Consider the following 20,117-nt stretch of genomic DNA (forward strand, 5'->3'; position numbering starts at 1 on the left):
TTATTTTAAATTAGTATCTATGCTTATGTCCTATCTCCATCCTAGATCCTGTTCAAATCAAACTTTCTGTCTTCCTAAGGGCACTGGCAACTGCACACAGCCAGCACTTAATACATGTTTGTTGAACTGAAACGGGAAGATAATCAATCGGAAGTTCCTACTGTCTGTCTTACAAACCTAAAATTCTCCGTTCCTTGTGTGTATTTGTGCTGAGCTATCAGCACATTTCACTACAGATGAAGTGGAAGAAAAGAAAAAGGAGAAATCCATCTCCCCAAATAAATGAAACTCGTATATATCTTCCGAATACATTTTTAAAAACCTAGCAGCATTTGAAATGGCATTTAAAAGTAAAATAAAGATAGGTGCTTCAACTGCGAAGCCAGCTCGAGAATCAGCCTACAGGAGCCCTACAGAAATATAAGCATTTTAATCTGTAACCAAAACAGCCAAAGCTGGAGGGGGTTAAACGACAAAGTCAGCGACTAGCAAGCAATTCAGTACGGCAAGATTCTTATTCACGAACCTTGCAGGAATTGGACTAGCAACATGTTGCAACTAATCCCTGCCTGCAGAAAGGAGGAAGACCATCACCTGCAGTCACAGGCTTGAGAATGCTGCCCTGGGGCTTGCAGAAAAAGGAGGGAGGCTCCCACTCAGGTGCTCCAGGGGCACCGCCGAGAGGAGTGAAGGAGGGTTGGAGGGGAGTAAGAGAAAAGGCTTCCTCTCCTGATAAAGAGAGGGAGAGACGGGGCAGGTAGGCAGGCAGGCAGCAGGCAGGCAGACAGACAGACGATCCAGCTGCTCCCGCCACCGCTGCAGCCTCTACTGCTCTGGCCGGCACCGCTGGAGAATCCCGACTGTCCAGAGGTGTGGGGGACGGAGGGACGGAAAGAGAGAGGGAGGGGCGGTGACGTCACCAAATTCCCCACCCTCGCCCCTCCCCCTCCCCTTCTCTTTCTCTTCCCCCCCCCCGACACCCCCTTTCCATTGAGCCAAGTCCAAGAGGGAGTGAGTGAGAAAGAAAGCCGGAGTCACTGATCCGCCGCAGCTCTCTGCTGCAACTCAACTCCGCTCTCCCCACTCGTTGCCTGGACATGTCCTGAACAACTTGGATTTCCTCTCGTCCATTATTTGCTCCAGCTCTCTCCCTTTTCGTCTCCCTTTTCCTGCTCAACTTTTAAGGTCGGCTTGAAGTCTTCGGCAATGCGGCTGTCTGGATGCTGGGAGCAGCGGCAGGGCTCATTTTCGTTGGGGAAATGCTGAAGAACAGAAGGAAGGGGGAAAGTTGGGACTTTCGACGGGGTTTTTTGGGCTTTCGGGGTTCTTTAATTAAACCGTGGGGAGGGTGGATTAACGGAGCTGTAGGAGACTTTTAAAGTGGAGCGTGGAGGCTTCCGCCGGCCTAGTGAGTACAATATTTAATTCTTGTATTTTCCTATTTCTTTTCTGTTTTTTCCCCCAGTGTAAAATGATCCCTGAATTTTAGAGACTTACCATCCTTCATTTACCCAAATGCACAAAAAAAAAGTAGGTGCGCATTACCTACACCTAAGAGGTGGACACGTAGGTAAAAAAAATGTGTATGAGTAGCTCTAAAAATGCATAAAATACGGGGCAATTGAAAAAACTTGCAAAGATATGCTGCTTTTGCATTATTTTTGAGTGTAACTTGTTATAGAAATAGTGCCCTGGGAAGAATAAGGGGACCAGGTGATACATTGGGATGCAGCGCCCTCTAGTAAGTGCAGGAGGGAAAGGCGACTTCTTGCTGCTTTTCCTTGCAGACGGCAAACTTCTGTAGTGTCCCGACACTCCAGGGACGTGGTAGAAGGCGGTCGCCCCATCTCTTGTCCACCAGTTTCCACCTCCACCCCCACCTGCTCATCTCGACGTTATCTTCTCGATTCTCGTTTTCTAGCCGCAGTTGTGAGTCAGAGCAGGATGGCTCTGGGTGTAAACCGAGGGAAGCCTGTGGGTTGTAGGATGAAGATGTAGGCACCTACTGGTATGGCATCCCCTTTTATAGTATTTTCAGAGACCACTTAACTCTATGATTCAAAAACAAGGTTGGGGATTAAATGGCATTATTTTGATCCCTTAGGTCTCAGATGTTGGGATTTTGGCGGTGGATAAAACCATTCCTGATTGATCCCCCTGGCTTTTGGGATAACGGATCAATTCAATATACCCAAAACGTGGCAACACCAATGTCTACAAAATGTGCCTCCCTGTATTTCCTGGGGTAATCACTCCTATCTCCTGACAGGCAAGCTGGTTTCTTGGGTAGCTTGGCAAATCGGAATTCCCAAGCAAAATGTTTCCACCCGGATTATGCGCCATTATTTATTAATAAATAGCAGTTACTCCAAGGAATTCTTTGGGATCCTTGATCTTTGATGTGTGATTGTATATACCAGTATCTCTTTACTATTTACTCTTAGTACTGGGGAAGCGGCCCCAGCATTCAATGTCTCTTTTAGAAACAGAATAGTGATTGTGTTTTGCACATGCTATTAATGTCTGAAGCTGCAACAGTCACATAGGCTTTCGTTCAGTCAGGTATTCTATGTCTGTGGTCTGATATATAAATCAAATTGACCAGGAGAGGTTTGCCCAGAGGATGACTTCATGCGTTTGTAGCTACGGTTAAATCTGTGTAATCGTGGTGAGAAACTCTGTGGGAATGTGTGTGTGTGTGTGTGTGTGTGTGTGTGTGGTGTGCGTGCTCTCTCAAGTGTGGTCACAAGTGGTGGGTTCCTAGTGCTGAGGAAAACGCAGCGTTCATTTTAATGTCATAAACATATTCTGGACGTTTCATATTTTCCCTTTGCCACAAATCTGTTCTACACCCTTAGTGTTCAACTACCAATGCTAAGGTCATGGAGGCGCTGGTGATTGGATGGATAAACTTTGAACCGAGGAACCTGCTTTTCTATTGTTGCCTTCCTTCTCTCTTGCAGCCTGCAGTAGGGTTCTCTGTTCTTATAGCCTTCTTTCCCCCCAGCTCTTTCCTAGAGAAACCAATCTTTGTCCTTAGAGAGTGGGTAGATGTGAGGTAACTTTGTGAAATAAGCCTTATCCTTTTTTGGGAGACCCCATCCATACATCCATAATTGTCTGTCTTCGTATGTTAATAGACTAGTAGCTGGAAGAGGACCTGAGAAATGCTAGCCCAACCTCTTCATTTTAGAGATGGGAAAACTGAGGTTCAAAGACAGGTTTGAGATACATCTACTTCTGATTGAACTCATTGGGAAATATTTCTTCTGTAAAAGATGGGATTAAGAATATGAAGGAACACAACTCTAATTGCAGCATTCTGTGAACTAAAATGAAGTTGCTGGAGTTGAGAATCATCTGAGACCTCTCTATTCTCAATGGACTTTCTAGTCTCTCTTTTAGCTTCCGGTTGGATTTTCATATTTGTTCTGGTGTCTCTGTCTGTCTCTGTCTCTGCTTCTTACCTTCTCTTCCCCCTCACTCCTCCTCCCCCCTCTTCTTCCCCCTCCTGCCCCTTCTTCTCCTATGCCTCACCTCCTCCTCACTCCCCCCAGCGCCTTGAATTTTAAATAATGCGCTGGCTTTGATTGCCAGTTGTCTTGGACATGCAAAGTTGGTGTTTTGCCTTAAGTATTTGGCTTGGTTAGGTACTCGGTTGGCGGTTGAGTGCTTCAGTTTCCCCTCGTGGTAGGTTTAGGCAGATTTGAATTTAGGCTTCATCCAAAACTACCGACGAAACACTTCCATTTTTTTTCTTCCCTGAGCACTATTTGGTTCTCTTCTGTGTGGAAGAATCTGCTAGGTTTATAAAGCAATGATGGAGTTCTAAGTTTGAAGAGAAGGGTAGAGATGTCTATTTAAGGATTAATTTGCAGATTTTACCAGTTGGAGAATTGTAAATGTAGAAAGGACTCATGGAAGGCTTTCCTCCCTTAAGACTCATTTGAAATTTCCCGGACCAAAATACTGGTGTGCATTTTAAATTGGTTAGAAAAGTCCAACCGGCATTACGGCATTCACAACCGTTCTCAGAAGGGTGGATTAAAAAAAGAGAAAGCCCCTAAATGCTTGCTTGTCCCTTCCCCCTAGTGAATGTGCTTCTGTAAAAGCAAGAGCGTGGATCTTTGATCTGCAGGGTATAATCATTTAGGAGCCATATGGTTCAGAGTCCGGGAGTCTGGGAAAGTGTGCGGTTTAGGGTTTTTTTTTCCATGCCACAGAAACGAGCGCCGGCACGCGTGTGAATTGCAGCAGGCGGAGGGATCTTCCTCTGGCACTTCGAGAGCGTGAAAGGGCTCCCGGGCTCCCGAGAGAGTGGCGACGACTAGTCAAGGGATCCTGGGGGGAGCTGGTAGGGGACGGGGAGGGGAAGAAAGAGGGACGAGCTGCCTGGGACCGACGAAGACCATGCAACACCGTGACCTCTTGGATCGGTTCCGCAGCAGACCTTGCCCCGGGATCAGGGCAGCCTGAAGGTGAGCCGAGGAGTGCTCGGGGTCCCCGGGCTGCTGCAAACTTTCCAGGAAAGTTTGGCCGAAGCAATAGTCGGGGAATGGAGGCGGAGGGCGCGAGAAGGGAGCTCGAGCCTGCGGCGGGGAGACGTTCTATGCGCCCTCCCGTGCGGCTGCTGGACCCAGACCTGGACGCCGAGAACTTGCAGCTCCAAGGTTGCGGGGGCGGGAATTGAGCGACTCGGAGGCTCTGCCTTCGGAAAGTTGGAAGGGCGAACCCCGGAGTGAGCGGTGCCCAGAGCCCAGGCACGGGAGTGGGGAGCCAGGAGCCCTCACTCCAGCAAGGGTTTGGACCGCTTATCCCTGCACTGGGGAATGCCCATTGTCGAGGTGGGTAGGTAGAGGCGCCTGGGGAAAAGTGTGTGTGTGTGTGTGTGTATTAAACTTTGTAGTAAGTGATGTACAATGAAGCAAGCAGAGCCCCCAAAGAGCAGTAGATATCGATGTTACAATGTACATAAAATCCACGCTAAGACACTAAATGTTAGCTAGACCACAGTGGGTGGGAGGTAGGGGTAGTAGTGAAGAGGGGGGAGGGGGCTTACTGCTAGAATGCAGGCTGAGCCTGTGGCGGCTCCTGCAGAGACTGGGCTATTGTCCTGGAGCCACAACGAAGTTAAATCAAAGCCTTTGAGACTGAAAGATCTCTTTCCAGTCAGAGCCTTGCAAAGTGCTGCTACCTGCCCCCTCTGCCCTCCCCCCAAGCTGTTCTCCTTTTTACAAGTTCACTTCTTGCTGCTAGGAATTGGGAATCCCAGGAAACATGCACACACGCTCTCTTTTTTTCAAGTCTCTGCATAATTTTTTTTTTACGTTTTGTATGTTCCCGGGGGGGGGGGTGTTTAAAAAAAAAGCTGTTGGTTAATGAATGTTAACTCCGCTTCCGGTTTAATTTGAAAAACAAACAAAAAACTAGTAGCATTATGAAGAGGGGAAGCCAAGCAGGTAGTCCTGGCAGTAGAAATACAGGAAAGAGCCTGCAAAGTTCTCTCGGGCCCAGTGGCCACCCGGAGTTGTAGATCTTTGAAAGGAGTGAGCAGTCGGGGTTTAATTGGGACCCTTGTAAATTGCATTGGCCTGATGGTTGGAAAAGCTGCGCGTTCTCAAAATGGGTAGTTTGGTTTCAGCCTTTTGTGAGAGTGGGAATTGTTTTCTAAAGCATGCCTGAAGTTGTTTGTTTCAGGGTTTCTTTGAAGGTTAACTTAGGGAACGGCAGACTTTTCATCTCAAGTCGTCGGGGCTTTTAATGATTCTGATTGGTTTCCTCGGAATTAAGCTTTTTTTTTTTAAGGAAAAGTTTTTAATGGAGGGCAGCAGGAGGAAAACTTTCCAGTGCTTTCAATACTGAGGAGCCGTAGTGCGCTTACAAATAAATTCAGTTTGCCTTGGGCTAGGAGAATGATGCAACATGAATTAGGAAAAAATTTAATGTATTTGCATGGAATGTGAATTTTGCAAGTAACAGTGGAGTTCTGCCGGGGTTTAAGTATTGCATAGCCATTTTTTTCATTGTAGGTATTATAATGAGACACAGCATGTGGTAGAGGAAAGAGGACAGAATTTGAAGGCAAAAAGACATCGATTAATTCCCACCCTCATCCGGTCTGGCGGTGTAACCAGGATTGGAGTCTTAACCCTTTAGTGACTCTGTGTCTTTGATTAAGTTATTTAATCGAGGCCTCAGTTTACTCATCTGTAAAATGATGGGTTAGGATAGGTGATCTATAAAGGCCTCGCTAGCTGTAGAAATTTCTTAGAAGCTAATTAGGGAAATTTGGGGCTATCTTGCCCTTTGGTGTTTAGAGGAAATACAGTTTAGCACTAGCTTTGTAGATAAGGTGTTGGTCTCGGCTTGGAATTAAGTTCTAGGTTCAGAGTCTACCTTTGAAACTTAGTGTATGTAGATGCTAGAACTTCATATAAAGTCTGTGAGCCTCGTATTACCTATTTAGGGATGATAATATCTACCACACTAGATTCTTGTGAGCAGTCACTGTAAATATTAGTGTTATTTAAATGTGAGTTGTTGGGTTTTTTTCCCTTTGGGTAGACTGGAATTGAGATTTCCCTTATAAAGAAATCCCTAGGAACTAAGCCATCCTTAGTAATGCAAATCATCACCTGCTCTTTCATTTACACCCTCAGCGACTTGTTCTGGTCACCCTGCCAGTGTGAGTCTTCCTTGACATAGAGGCCAACTCTCACCGTTTTGTTGCCTCTCGTCAGTTTATATACATTGACATTGACTTTTAATCTATCTTAAACTGTATGTCATTAGACCCCTGTTTTCCTCTGTGTGGGTTTTTCCTCCAAGGATGCAGACTACAGTTTCAAACTTCATTTAATTCACAAGTTCATGGTTTGATGTGGCCAAATAAATTCAACACCTGGTGGCCACCCTTCTAAATTATGAGCTACTCTGCACTTAACTGGGTGGATCATCAGAAAATCAATGCACAGTCTGTTGGTCCTCAAGAGTCTTTCCAACTTGGAGAGAGCAGCTGGTAGAGTCACTCTTCTAGAGTAACCTTTGAAATCCAAGGACCCCTCCATGCCATAATGTCAATAGAACATCTATTACTTGACAAGTCAAATAAAAAGGTGTTAAGTGTCTACTCTGTGCTATTAGAATAGGATTTTGGTGGAGACAAATTAAATTTCACACACGCATTTGTTAATAATAATAATAATGTTAATAATCGTATCTGTATTTTGTCCAGACCCTGTGATAATAGGGAACTCTCAGTTGTAGAAACTCCCTCCATTGATACAGATCTGACAACTCAGCTGTAATATATTTTCCAGAGTTGCCTGGGACACGGGGAGGTAAAACTACCAGCACCTGGTCTTAGAGCTAGCATGTGTTCATTTAGTAAGTATCATAAAGTGTCTTTTGTGCACCAAGGCTCTGTGCTAGGTTCTGGGGAAACAAAGTCAACAATGAAACAGATCTGGTCTCTTGATCAGGACTTGAACTCAGATGTTCTTTCCTTCTAAACTGGCATATCTACTACTTCAGTGGTAGCATACTCAAAAGCAGGGGCCACTAGGTTTTCCCTAAAGATCACTGCAGGCTGTATGTTAACTTAGTTGGGTTTTTTTTTTAAGTTTAATTAAATTTCATTGTTGAAATTTTAAAATGATTAGCTCTGTTAACATCTCTAATTGTTTTTACTTAAGTTTAAAAATGTAAAATTATCGATGTTTTAGTGTATTTTATTTATTTTGTTAACTATTTCTCAATTACTTTTTCATCTGGTTTTGGTGCATTGGAGTGTTCTGAGCCTCATGTAATGCTGCCTGTGGGCCATAGTTTGATACCTCTGCCCTACACCATACTGTATTTATATATCATGCTTGTCATTTAAGTCTGATTTAATAAAAAATCCATATTCTTAAAATTTTATCAAAATTTTAAAAATATTGGTTGAAATTATTCATTGTGTTAGTAAATAACATGGTTTTTATCTTGTGTAGTGAGTGAAGTGGTTAGCGAGATGAATTATTGTACGTAAGGAATTATAAAATAACCCTTATGTAGTGTCTTGTGAAGTGCCCCTGGTGAACATTCAGTGAAGATAAGTTGACGAATATATTGAACCTCTATCTAGATACGAACAAAGCAAGTCAAACAAGGAATACAAATCTTTAAAACCACACTGTGGAAAATAAAATAATTACAACTAGGGGCAGCTAGGTGGCGCAGTGGATAGAGCACTGGACCTGGTGTCAAGAGCACCTGAGTTCAAATGTGGCCTCATACACCTAACATTTACTAGCTGTGTGACCCTGGGCAAGTCACTTAACCCCATTGCCTATCCAAGAAAAGAAAAGAAAAGAATTACAACTTGCTTTCCTTAATCTATATTCTTTGGCAAGCCCTTATTTTATGAATATGTCAAACTTGAAACAACTAGTGTTTTAATTTTTATTCTTAGCTTTATTTGAATTACGCCTATTATAGAGGATTGCTCCAGAATGAAGACATGATTTGAGAGCTGACTGGGACCTTAGACATCAAGTCTAACCCTTTCATTTTATAGAATATTGATATTATAATATGTTAAGAAACATAATATGTAAAAACATGTCACATGATAGATAATTATATGTAAAAATTATATAACATGTAAAAGATTACATATAATTATGTATCATATATTGTATAATATGTAAAAATACATGATACATAATTATGTATGCTATATTATATAATATGTAAACACATAATTATATATTAAACATAATATGTCATATATGTTATATTTGAGTATAACATATAAATATGTGGGGGGGGAGAAACTTTACAAAGAAACTCAGTTGAAGAGGATGGGGGAATGTGTTGCCTAAGATCACACAGTTGAAAGTGTGCTCCTACATTTAGAGCCTTATTTCTGCAGATCATTAAATAGTGATTTGGTTGTCTGAAAGAGTTAATGGAGTGTTAGACTCAGAGTCAAGAGTTGAATAGTTCTGCCTTCTCTCCAATGGGGCAGATCTGAGGCCAGAGCTGAGAGGGATCTTAGAGATCACCTCATTTATAGGATACTAGGATCACAGATCTAGGGATAGAAGGTTCTTCTTTCTCCCTCCCCTCCCCTTTTACAGGTGAGAAAGCTAAGGCCCAGAGAGATTAAGTGATTTGATTGAAGTATCACTGGTAGCAAGGGGCAAAGCCAGGACTCCAGCAAAGTGCCTCTCATTTCAAATCCAGTGCTTTTTCCATGCTAACAGAGAAGTCTTATTCCCTGTCTTGATTGGTAGGTTGGTTTACAGTTTCTTCATGTGTAATGGAGATGTTAATAATTGCATGATCCACTTCATCAGGGTTGACCTTAAAAGCAGTATATAAATGTGGGGTACTATTATTATTTTAATAATTACAATAATATTCTTTAATTAGTTAAATATTACTGAAACAGTTTGGCCTTGAGATAGTTCAGGAATAAGGTTCTTTTGGCCAAATTATGCCGGATGATGATTCCAGATGGGGTTTTTTTGTTTTACTTAACTGAATAATTTGCATATCCAGCCCTTGTCACTGGGGAGAATGGAATCTGATAAGTTCTTGAAATATATGTAATTCATAATTTAATAGTAATAGAGAGGCAGGCTGTGATGGTGGTCAGGAAGACCTGGATTCAAGTCTTAAATCTGATTTAGTGCAGCTGTTACTGTGGCCCGGTCAGTCAATCAGTCAGTCAACATTTATTAAGTACTTACTATGGGCCAGGCAGTGTACTAAGTGCTGGAGGATTCTCTGTCTCAAGCAGTGCTAAGGCTTAGAGTTTTAGAGCAGGTGCTAATTTCATTGGTAAAGGGAGATATTTACACCAAAGATCAAAACCAAATCCCACTAACAGAAAAGATACTGTCTTCTTTGTCAAGTTGTCAAACAACGGCATTTTCCCCTAGTGATAACCTACTCATCCATTTGAGGAAATGTGATTTGGATTCTATACTCTTTCCTCCTTTTCTACCATTTAAATCTTGGATTTGCATATGTCACTGTTGTTGAGTTGTAAGAGTTCAGATAGCTGTTGAAGTATGACTAAAGTAAGGAGATTCCACCAGTAGCTTCACATATACACATTAGACTTTAGAGTTTGCGTATGACAGAAATCATACACTGCTGTTGTCAGGGAACAGAGATGCATTCATTCTTGGAAGACTTTAATTTCCAAATTTAGGCTCCACCTTTTGGAGCCCAAGCCTATTTTTAGGTTAGTTGTTTAGAACTCGGAACATATTTCCCTGCAGGAGCAATATTATAAAATGCATAGATTCCACAGCCAACCCATAATGCTGTATTGTTTTTAATGAACGTGGGAAAATGCAACAACTCGTAAGTTTTGCAATTCAACAGAACAGAAAGGAAAAAAAACACAACCCAGTCTCTGAAATCCTGCATTGTAGCACTGTTTGTACTACTGAAACACTTAAAAATAAGCCAAATGCGCAAGAACAGGGGAATGGCTAAGCCAACTGTGGTGTATGAACAGTATGTAATGTTATCTTAAAAGATCAATGTGTAGAAGGTATTGACACTTGGAAATATTTAATAATCATTTCAAAAATTTGAACACAAAATAATGTGTATGCGCTGATTATTTAAAAAATAAACTGGGAAAACACGTTGACAACTTTCCTTCTCATAGAGCGTAATTTCAGCTTTTTTTCTGTTTTGACTCTTACCTTAAGAATTTTATAATGTGACGGGAGATCGTGAGGCATTTAAAGAACCAGCTGTAATATAAGTTGTTATTTTTTCTTTATTTTTGAGGAGAATCAATGACATTACTGGATGATGGAATTGCGCATGAATTGGATTTAAGTGAGGCAGAGTAATATAAATTATAATATTATATAAATATCTATAAATTAGATGTAAAAGGAAAGTTAATTCAAAGTGCTTTAAGAAATTGGAGGAAAGGAGATTACTTCCAGCTGAGTTTATCAGGGTGGCTTCCTGCAGGAAGTAAGAGCTAAGGTGAGCTTTGAAGAATGAGAAGGATTTCTTTGCTTTGGTTATTTCCTAATTTTTAAGTATAAATTTACAGCATTTCAGCTACATTTATGGGATGGTTGTAGAGCTTAATCACTGAGAGTGCATTTCAGGTGTGTAGGAACCATAGTGTTGGTAGGAGTCTCAGAGGGCTTGGGTAGGTGGGGAGCTCAAGGCCATGATTTCCTTGGGAGTGGAAAGAAAGGAGGTGATGAAGGAAAGATTGAGCCAGATAATCCCTAGGATTGATGGACTACACAGTTTTGTTGAAACATTGTTTCTAGCTGCAAGGAAAAGTGGCCTCAAGGGGGTGGAGTATGGAGACATAGCATGCAGTATCTCTCTAGCTAACTCATTCATTCTGCAGGTATTTGTGCTGGGGGAATGAAGGAGATTTTAAATAAGATATGATCCACAAAATCAGAGCTCCAAGTTGAGTACCCAAGATAAGATAGGAACCATTCTAATTTGAGATAACAGGTGAATGAATGGCAAATGATTGTTACAGGTAAGTGCATGAGAGCTCCAGGGAGGGTGAGACCACATCTGACGGTCAGAGAAGGCTTCATACAGAAAATGGGCCCTGAAGGATGGGTGGGATTTGATCGGCATATATGGACCAGGAGGGCATTGTTCACAAAAAGAAAGGCAAAGTCACGTAAGTGAGAAAATTCAGGACATTTTCTTTTGAGTTCTGGGACAGACTAATCTGGCTGGAGTAGAGAACTTTTCTCTTACAAAGGAATAAGAAATGAGAGGTAAGTTAGTAAGAATAAGTAAGAAAGAAATAGGTAAGATAATAAGAAATAAGGAAAGGTAGTTTGGGGCCAGAACGCAGAGGATTTCAAATGCTCCTGGTCAGACAAGAAAAAACAACCATCCCTTGACCTTGGTGTTCTCTCAAATTATTATCCTATCTCTGCCTTTCCTTCTGCTGCTAAAGTTCAAGAAAGAGTAGTCAATGCTTAGTGTCTTCTTTCCTCTAGTTCCTCAGCCCCTTGCTATGTTATTTTTTATTCATTCTATTGAAACAGTTCTCAGAAAGTTCACTTCCTTACCACTTTTTTCTTTTTAATTTTTATGTATTTAATTTTTAATTTATGGAATAAAACAAGCATTTCCATATAATAGCATAATAAAAAAAGATGATTGTACATGAAGTTGTAAATCTGTTATGTACAACTTGCCATTCCTTTTAAATATGTAATAAAGTTAACGTGTAAATTTCTTTTTCCGTTATCACTCTGAGTGACACCCCCCCCCAAATTATCCTTGAACTCTCTAGCATTTGGCACCTTGGGTTGAAATTCTTGAGTGTTTCCTCCTCTAGCATCTGTAGCACCTCCTAGTTTCCCTGATGGGCTATTTGTCCTCTTCTCTTTTTGTAAACAAGAATGTTTCCCTAAGTTTTGGCCCTTGCCCTTCTTTCTGTCTTCTCCCTTGGTGATTTCATCAGCTATGATGTCTATACAGCTGACTCCCAAACCTTTTAAGTGTGCCCCCAACTTTTTTTTTTTAAGTTTCATTCCTATATTTCTTGTTAATCTCTTATCTATCTACATATCACAGCAGCACAGCAAACTTGCCCTGTTCCCTTGTACTTGGCTTCTTAACTACCCATCTCTTCCCTAAAATCTGCTCCACACCTTTAACTTCCCTTTCTCCTGATCTGCTTATCTCGGCTTCATGCCATCTTTGACTCTTCTTGTCCCTCATAAGCAATTAGTTGCCAAGTCCTATGATTCTATTTCCTTAATCTCTGCTTTCCTCTTAGCTTCCATTGTGGCCACCAGTTACCCCCTCACCTCTTACCTTCTCATTCTGTGCCCTTGCTGGAAATAGCCGGGTCTCTGAAGTTAGAGTTCCTGGGTTCCAATTTTGCTTCTGATGCTTATTACCTCTGTAACCTCAGCTGACTCACTTAACCTCCCTAATCTCCCCGTATGGATGTTTGTTCCCAACTTGTTGGCCTTTACAGACCTTTTCACCTTTAGATTTATGACACTGATGATCCAGTTTGTCCCTCCCTCCAACTACCCAGTAATCTTAAAACTCTTCAAACCTTCTTATGTTACCAAGGAAGAAACTCAAAAGCCCAAAGTCCACCAAGCTAATTCGTAAAAGAGACTTCCTCTCCCCACAAAGTCCAATGCTGGTTCTGCTGAGCTAAGCTGCCTCTTTTGATGTCCTTGAGCCTTTGGGCTGGGGACCCCTGCAAGTTTGGTTAAACTATTAACAGGCAAGTCGGGGGAAAGGAGATGCTGGGCTGAGGGTGAAAATGACAAGTTTAGATTCCTGTTTCAGGTGAGTGGTTGGACTGTTAATGGCCCATTCCAACTATAATTTTGTGATCTAAACTTGCTGGGTTTGAGGTGATGTGGATATGCCCTGTAGAGAAATGGATGTAATGATGAGTGATCACAACGATGACGATAATAATGATGATTATAACTTATATATTTATATAGTGCCTATTATATGCTAGGCACTGTGATGAGCATTTTACAGATATTTGATTTAAGCCTCGCAACAACCCTGGCAGGGTAGCCACTATTATTATGTTCATTTTACAGTTGAGGAAACTGAGGCACACAAGTTAAGTGACTTGCCCAAGGTCACATAGCCAATAGGAGTCTGAGATTGGATGTGAATTTGGGCACAGTGCCCTGAAGCTTAGGCAAGAGATGGGACTGGAGATAAAGGATTTGGGATTCACTTAGGTAGAAGGTGATTGTTGTTTGTCCTCTGTTCTCGAAGAGGACCATGGTATCAAGAAAGTGATGCTATGACCTGCAGGTGAATTTGAGCTAGGTGAGGGAGGGTGGTGCAAAGTCACCAGCCTCACTTTCTCCTCCGGAGCCATCTGGATCCAGTGGCAAGATACAGATTGGGAAAATCCGTAGATGGAGAAGGTGGTAGTTGAGCTTAGAGGTGGATGAGAATTCTAAGGGAATTAAGACATGGAGAGAAGAGGCCTTAGGATAAAAATCGTAGGGACAGCCTTGTAATAGGAGGCAAAAGGAGAACTGAGAATCTGGATAATGAAGTAATGTAGAGGGCATTGGAAAGAGAATTAGAAGAAGGAATGAACTAACCAACTCAGCTCTGCAAAGGTTTAAGAGGATGAGAACTCACAAAAGTCCTACCACAGCCCTCAAGAAAGCACTCTCCAGAAAGCAGTGGGGTGCAAGCTTTTTCTTATTTCTCCTGTGTCAGAAGGACATTAAAATGGATAAATATTAACCTCTGGCATTTTAGATATTACCATGTAACTTGGTCATTTAACAGTAGTATACAGTGGAAGTCTCATCTCTTAATAATAATAATAATTATATATATATGTGTATGTATGTATGTATTTAAGTGAACTATAGAAATGGTGAGAGGCAGCTGTGGCATAGTGGAACATAGTCTCAGAGCTTGCTGTGTGACACTGGGTGAGTCATTAACTCTCTCTTGGCTATTCTCTTAAGACTGTAAGTTGTAGAGAAAGTACTGGCTTGACCTGATGAAAGGAATTTGCTTATCCAGAGTTCCCTATAAGAGTGAAATTGGAGATCTAGACCCTATACTCTGTGGAAATGGTAGTCATTTTAATTTTGGATTCATGTTCAGTCCCATGCATATATCCCTGTTGGACACTACTATGATTCTTTTGAATTTTAAAGCATAATAAAAAGGTATTAGTTCAGCCTTTTTTTTTTCCAGTTTTCCTAAAAATCCTCAAGGTTGGTTAGCAAACTTTTTTTATAACTTTGAAAGGAGAAATTTACACTTTTCTGCATTGAATACCGTATTTTTTAAAAAGCAATTTATTTATAGTTTTCAACGTTCACTTTCCATAAGCTTTTGAGTTTTAATTTTCTTCCCCCTCCCTCTCCAAGACGGCATGTAATCTGATATAAGCTCTACGTATATATTCCTATTAAACATATTTTTACATTAGTCATGTTGTAAGGAAGAATTAGAACCAATGGGAGGAACCACAAGAAAGAAGACAAAACAAAACAGAAGAAAAAAAAAGAACTAATAGTATGCTTCGATCTGCATTCAAACTCCATAGTTCTTTCTCTGGATGTGTGTGGGCAGCATTTTCTAGCATGAGACTTCTGGAGATGTCTTAGATGTTTGCATTGCTGAGAAGAGCTAATAACTGTCAAAGTTAGTCATCACACAATGTGGCTGTTACTGTGTACAACGTTCTCCTGCGTCTGCTCACTTCACTCAGCATCAGTCCATACCAGTCTTTCCAGGTTTTTCTGAAGTCCACCAAATGGCATCATTTCTTATGGAAAGTACTCCATTACATTCGTATACCACAACTTGATTCCCAAATTGATGGACATCCCCTCAATTTCCAATTCTTTGCCACCACAGAAAGAGCTGCTATGAATATTTTTGTACATGTGGGTCTTTTTCACATTTTTATGATCTCTTTGACATACAGCCCTAGAAGTGCTGTTACTGGGTCAAAGGCACATTTTTATAGCCCTTTGGGCATAGTTCCAAAGTGCTCTCCAGAATGGTTGGATTAGTTCACAACTCTACCAGCAATGCATTGGTGTTCCAATTTTCCCACATCTTCTCCAACATTTATCATTTTGCTCTTTTGTCATTTTAGTCAATCTTATAGGTGTGATGTGGTACCTCAGAGTTGTTTTGATTTGCATTTCTCTAATCAATAGTGATTTAGAGCATTTTTTCATGTGACTATAGATAGCTTTAATTTCTTCATCTGAAAACTGCCTGAACATACTATTTTTTGAATAATTAATATGAGAACTGGGGCATAGGAGAGAGAACAATTGGTTAGGAGATATGAAGCTATTTCTAGTTTGAGCCTTTGTGCAAGAAGTCCAATATTTTCCCCCCTTTAGTACAGGAGTCTAGAGATGATTAATGGTATATGTAAAATACTCTGAACTTGGTAATAAATATACAAAGCACAGTATTAAGGCAACATGCAAAATCAGGTTCCCAAGAACTTAGTAAAGTTCTTCCTCTTCTGTATAAAATGTGCAGAATTTTGATTTTGAAAGGCTCAAATTTGAATATAAAGGTTTATGCTAAGCTGCCTATATCTGGGGCTGTTTCTGTTTACTGAAGATTAGACAGTCATAATAGTTGATTAGAGCGTTGTGTACAAAAGTCTTTATGGCAAATGAATATATGTATATTAATATTCAATTTCTATTAGAATTTAATGTTTGAACCTAAGGCTATCTTCTCAAGAGGTTGAATTAAGTAAACAAATCTTTATTTGGCTTTGTTCAGTGGTAAATGGCAAGAAATTCTAAACTTATTGAGCCCTCAAGATGTTGTTATGTTTGAAATATCGAAGTATGTAGCTCCAGCTAAAAAACTTTGGCATTCGTTTTGATGAGGATGAACTTTAAGGTAATCTGCTCTATAATTAATTCTAATAAACACTGCATGTTAATGCCATTCTCTCATTTTTTAATGATTCTTTATTTTACAGATGAAAGGCACAACAGTCTAGATATTAATCATTACATTTTTTATTGAACCTGAATTCACCACAGTGGTTACATTAGGCTACAAGGCAAACAGAGACTCTTTTACTTTTCTTCCTTTTTTTATGAGGCAATCGGGGTTAAGTGACTTGCCCAGGGTCCCCAGAGACTCTTAAAAAATAGAATTTTATGAGTGAAGAAACGGCAATTGAGAATTTAATCTGGTCCTGTTGGCATTCAAGTCAAAGTTATAGGCACATTTTCTAGCAATTTAATTTAGCCGGATTTGTAAGTTAATTTCAGAATTTCAGACATTCCTCAATTTCTGAGTGATTGTGCTCCAAAAAATCTTAGTAAATAAATAGTACGGAACTTGAAATACATTTTCTCATATCGATACTGGTATAAATCATGGGCTTAGCTCATCTAGTCCAAACCTTTATTTTACTGACAGGGAAACTGAAGCCCAGAAACATTTAAATAATTGGCCCAAAATCACAGAGCCAGTCATGGAGTCATTCCGTAGGATGGTTAGAGCTACAGGGATCTTAGAGATGATCTAATGAGAATCCCCTCATTTACTGATCAGGAAAGTGAAAGAGGCAAAATGACTTGCCCGAGTCCCACTGGGAGGTTGTAGAGCTTGGACTGGAACCCCTCTCTTTTGATTTCCAAATCCAGTCCTGCCCTCAATATTGAATTGATGAGTAAGTTGAATTCCAAAGTATCCTGTGTTTTTACACACTAGAAGTGGTGGTGAGGTCCCTCAACCAGCCCTTAGAACCTCATTTAACCTGTGTTGTGGATGAATCTAACCACTATTTTTAATGGCATATAGGCTCTAGTATCCACCTTGGATTTCCCCAAACACATCCTTCTCTTTCCTTACACAAGTAGGGCACCTCTGGGGTGGGTTCCAGGTGGGGCCCTACAGCAGTGACAGCTGCTGGTGTCATTGGATGCTTTGGCCGAAGCAGGGAGGTCTCTAAGATGGGGCAGTACCGCCAGCAGCAACCCTGGGGCAGCAGGGAAAAGAATTGTATAGGTTGGAGGAGTGACCTCATAGACCCATCAAACTGTCAGGGAGTTGAGGAGTGGCATTGAATTAAAGTAACCCTGACGAACAATCTTGTAAGAAATGGTGGGTCAAGTGTTATAACCTAAAACAACTCTCTATAGAAAAGTTCCCTTTTAAAATCCTTGTACTTTACAAAATACTATACAAGCATTTTATTTGCTTTAAGAATTTGAAAAAAAGGTCATATATCTTAATTTTTTTTCTTTTATGGCTGACATTTTTTACTTGACTATCAGCTCTGTGTGAGAACAGGGGCTGTCCAAAACTTGTATATACTCTGTGCTCTTCACACCTTTGGTGCTTCATATATGTTTGGAATTTTAATTGAATGAATAAAAGTTACTGGAATCCTTTGTAACACCTTCTAGAATACAGTTCTAATGTGTTTTTAAATTGCACTGACTTGTAGTACTATTGACACATTGAGATATTTATACACATAATTTTAGGTGGAAATTGTCCACTTAGTTGTTTTCTTCATCTTGTTAAGGTGAAATTAGTGCTTTTAATGCCCTGACTGAAGTATTGAGTTTTTATCTACATAAATGAATTGCAGGTTCTTTCAAGAGCAGGTTATCCTCTATTTAGAGAGTCTTGCTGTGTTGAGGTAATTTTGTTCAATTCTCTGGTCCATTTTCCCACTCCTGTTGAAATGGCTAATGGAGCTAACTTAGGGAAATACAAGGTTAAACACATGTATTATACTAAAAAAAAAAATTCATAATTTCAGGAAGGCTTTTGAACATGCCCTGAGACTTTTACCTTCATTTACCTTTCACAGAATCCAACCTTGATCTGCCCAGCATTTATTAATCCAGAAGAAGATTCTTGTCTTGTTAGGTATCCTACCCTTGTCCTGGTGGGTGGTGGTTTCTTTTTGGGCAGAGAGGGAGGGATGATGGGGGAGAAGAAAAGAGAAGACAGTGAATGATAGGATTTGTTCTTTAAAAGAAAAAGAAACGTGTTGCCTTCCAAAAATGTGTTGCCTTCCAGAAAGAACATCCTTGTATTTTTGAAAAGGCATTCTGAAATAACCACTGTCTCACCTGGGTGGTTGATGGCTTTTCCACCACCTGGAACAACTTCCTGTTTTCTTCTCTCTGCTTTGTCTAAAATCTTAACTTTCTCCCAAGCCTTTGAGGGATGGTCCCTTCTCCGTTTTGAATCTTTATGTAATTGTCTCTGCCTTTCTCTAAATGAATCCTTACGTACCAATACCTACTTACTCCATTCCACTTATCCACTTAGGATGTTTATGTGGTTACTTAAAAAAAAAAAGTATGTGCTAGTGCTTATCATAGTTCCTGATACATAGTAGGCACTCACTAAATTATTTTTCAACAAATGAATACATGTCCTGCTTCCCTAATTAGATGGTAAATCTCTGTAGGTCAGATTCCTGTCTAACAGGCCTTTGGGTCCCCAGCTCCAACCACACTTCCCTCACCAAAAGTTTATCGATGATAATGAGCCTGGTAAACAGTAACTTATTGTCATTGATGGGTTTTTCATCTGTGACCCGAGGGGAGCTGTTCCGTCTTACTAACTGGCTCCTCAGCTGTGCATGCCTTTGTCCTTTTTCTTTTTTACAGTGAGTTTTTATGACATTTGGCCTGTTATGTTAGTTTAGAAATTACCCTTTGTATAGGCTTAGTGATATAATTTAAGTGTCTTCAAACATTTATATGGTAGCAAATGAGAAAATAAAACACACATATTCTGTATAGAGTGAGGTTAATCCTTCCAATAAAAATTAGGATGAAATTTGAGAGAATTTTACGACCTATCATTATGGCAGACTATTCACTTTGAAGCAGTTAGTGGGGGAAAAAAACCCAAAACACTGTTTAGATTGATTTCTACGTTTGTCTGGCTGGTTAAATCTTTGATCTCTTTATGTGTTGTGATGGTATTAGGTTTTACATTTGAATTTACGACATTTTTGACCATTTATTTCAAAATGTGTAATTCAGATGATTTATTTTAACAGTTAGTTGTTAGTCTTTTAGAATTTGTAATGAAATTTTATTTTTCATTCAGCAAGAATTTAATCTTTTTCCTTTTCATCTACTACCCCTACCCCCATGGGTGGAGAAGGGGGTGGTATGGTTCAGGAGAGAAAAATAAAACTTTTGTAACAAGTACACATAGCAAAGCAAAACAAATTCCCATATTGGTCACGTCTGAAAATGTGTCTCACTCTGCTTATTTAATCCACCATCTCTCTGTTAGGAGGTGGGCATTTGTTTCTTAGTCTTTATGATACATATAATAGAAACTAAATGACCTTGGTTAAGTTACTTAAGCCCTGAGCCTCAGTTTCCTCATCTGTAAAATTAGAGGTTGTACTATAGCACAGGTCTTCTGAAATCCCTTACAGTTGTATACCTATGGTTACCATAATTGACAAAGCCGTAAGCCCAGTGCTTAAGCCAAAGAGTCCCAGGTTTGGAGTTAGAGGAGACCTGAATTTTAAACCTGGCTCTACCAATTACTGGTCTATTTGAACTGATGTTTCAGCCTCAGTCTCTATAAAATGAAGGTGT

The 20,117-nt window shown here is 40.3% G+C and overlaps 1 protein-coding gene across 3 annotated transcripts in view; it reads left to right on the forward strand.

Annotated features, from left to right (window-relative positions):
- The first annotated feature begins 1,011 nt into the window (after positions 1-1,011).
- FAT1 (FAT atypical cadherin 1) overlaps positions 1,012-20,117 on the forward strand; it is a 170,804-nt gene continuing 151,698 nt past the window's right edge. The window contains exon 1 of one of the 3 annotated variants that reach the window (XM_020968485.2): positions 1,012-1,408. The gene's annotated coding sequence lies outside the window, so the exon portion shown is untranslated. Of the gene's footprint in view, positions 1,409-4,374; positions 4,479-20,117 lie in introns of those variants that run through there. The other 2 variants (XM_020968488.2, XM_020968486.2) reach the window with 2 other exon arrangements.

The sequence above is a fragment of the Phascolarctos cinereus genome, unplaced genomic scaffold, assembly GCF_003287225.1.
Source record: "Phascolarctos cinereus isolate Bilbo 61053 unplaced genomic scaffold, phaCin_HiC Scaffold_9;HRSCAF=440, whole genome shotgun sequence".
Taxonomy (NCBI): Eukaryota; Metazoa; Chordata; class Mammalia; order Diprotodontia; family Phascolarctidae; genus Phascolarctos; species Phascolarctos cinereus.